This window comes from Sorex araneus, chromosome 4 (genome assembly GCF_027595985.1).
Source record: "Sorex araneus isolate mSorAra2 chromosome 4, mSorAra2.pri, whole genome shotgun sequence".
Lineage (NCBI taxonomy): Eukaryota > Metazoa > Chordata > Mammalia > Eulipotyphla > Soricidae > Sorex > Sorex araneus.
The window spans coordinates 84,027,766-84,030,143 of NC_073305.1; positions in this window are offsets into that span (position 1 = coordinate 84,027,766).

Below are 2,378 nucleotides of genomic sequence, written 5' to 3' on the forward strand. Positions count from 1 at the left end.
TTTTCTGTGATAGCTTTGTGATTGTTGAGGACAATCCTCTTAAAAAGAAAACATGATTTTGAATTTTTCTGAATATACTTGTGGGCTATTATTTCTGAAGTTTTTTAATATGTTGGTCATTGAATTTTATAAAGTATTTACACTGATCTCAGGAATGAGAGAAAAAAGAAGTGGACAAGATTTAAGAAGTCACCAGAGTAAAGTGGATAAGGAGTCATTTCAGCAAGAGGCTGTGACGCTTTGTACGGCCGATCTGCTGGGTCACAGTTAGAAGCAGATTCTCAATCATAGTTTTCATTTTCATTGAATTTTTTTATCTTGCCTACAGCATATCTGACTTCAACTTAAGTCTAGTTTGTATCAGGACATAGGCCTGTGGAGTTCAGCTAATGACATGGTTGTATAATCCAAATAGTCTGCCTCATTTTCCTGGGGTGCAAATTCTTTGCCTTATCAAGGAGTCTAAGAACATAAAGCACCCATTTCACAAAACTATGCCAGGGAGATAAATACAATGATAATCAAGGCATTTAAGAACTGAAATAGGGTTATCATTCTGTGAAGGATACACCAGAAATATATGTTAGAATTCCTGGGTGCAAAGAATAGCTAAAAGTGGTTTGATTGACATGAGCAGTAATTTTCTCCCATGACGTAAATTCTGAGGAAAGGCAGTTTCAGAGTCACTTAACAATAGAATCAAAGATTATGTTCTTTACAACTTTCCATCCTGCCACCCTTAGATTATTGGTTCTCATTCTTGGCCTCAAGAAGGAGAGATAGCACAGCAGGTAGGGTGTTTGCCTTGCACAGGAACAGCCCCAATTCGATTCCTCCATCCCTCTTAGAGAGCCCGGCAAGCTACCAAGAGTATCCCACCCGCACAGCAGAGCCTGACAAGCTATCCGTGGCATATTCGATATGCCAAAAATAGTAACAAGTCTCACAATGGAGACATTACTGTTGCCTGCTCGAGCAAATCTATGAACAATGAGATGACAGTACTACAGTGCTACATTCTTGGCTTTTCTCCTTGGGGTGACAAGATAGCCTTTCCAGTTCCAGGTAACTGAAGACAGAGAATAGAGACTTTATCATGATATTATAAAATTTGGAAGTTATAGCTTTCACATATCACGGAACTATTTTTCATTCAGGTAGCAGTGATAAAATTTCCCACTGTCCAAATCTTAGCCTCCAGATATTTGAAAAGTTATTACGGCATTTCAGTCTAGATTCTGGAGGATTTTTATGACAAAAAAAGGACAAAAGAGAGCTAGGGTGTAGATAATTGGCAATGAATAGTCACATAATCTGCCATACAGTTTAATATATGTTACTATCAAAAAACTCTAAAATTAATAACATAATTTTGAATAATAACATAACTTTGTATAATGATTAATAGTTTGCAAAGGACTTCTTTGGCATTTGTCACATATGACAAATTATCTTGACTTTAATCTTCGCATTACCTTGAAAAGTAGACTGAATTATTCCTCTCATATTTTCGATAAGGAATCTCAGAATGCAACAAAATGAGCAGTGTAATAAATTTGAGGTGACCCAGCTCTGAGGGGAGACTTGAGAGTAGCAAGGAGATGATGAGATGAACTAGAAGTGACGTGACAGTGATGAGAAGTCTTAGACACCTTGGTGGTGTTGACTATGCAGTCACTTTGCGTGTTAAAGCCAAAAATATTAACACAATTGTAACCATATTACCCAAGCTACTATATTTCTATATTTATAGCTTTTAAAAAATAAAAAAAAAATTAGCCTGCATCACCCTTCCCCCGCATGGCCTCTGACCTCATTATACTTGGTGATCCCTTCTCTGAGTTGCCCTCTCCCCAGAATGTGAGGCCAGCTTCCAAGCCATGGAGTCAACCTCCTGGTACTTATTTCTACTATTCTTCTATTCTTGGGTGTTAGTCTCCTACTCTGTTATTCTATATTCCACAGATGAGTGCAATCTTTCTATGTCTGTCTTTCTCTTTCTGACTCATTTCACTTAGCATGATACTTTCCATGCCGATCCACTTATACGCAAATTTCATGAGCTCCTTTTTTCTAACAGCTGCATAGTATTCCATTGTATAGATGTACCAAAGTTTCTTCAAGCAGTCATCTGTTCTAGGGCACTCGGGACTTTTCCAGATTCTGGCTATTGTAAACAGTGCTGCGATGAATATATAAGTGCAGATGTCATTTCGACTATACTTTTTAGCTTCTCTGGGATATATTCTGAACACAGTGGCCACTCAACACCTCTATTGTGAACCACAACACCTAATGAGAGAGAGAGAACAAAAGGAAATGCCCTGCCACAGTGGCAGGGTGGGGTGGGGGGAGACGGGATTGGGGAGGGTAGGAGG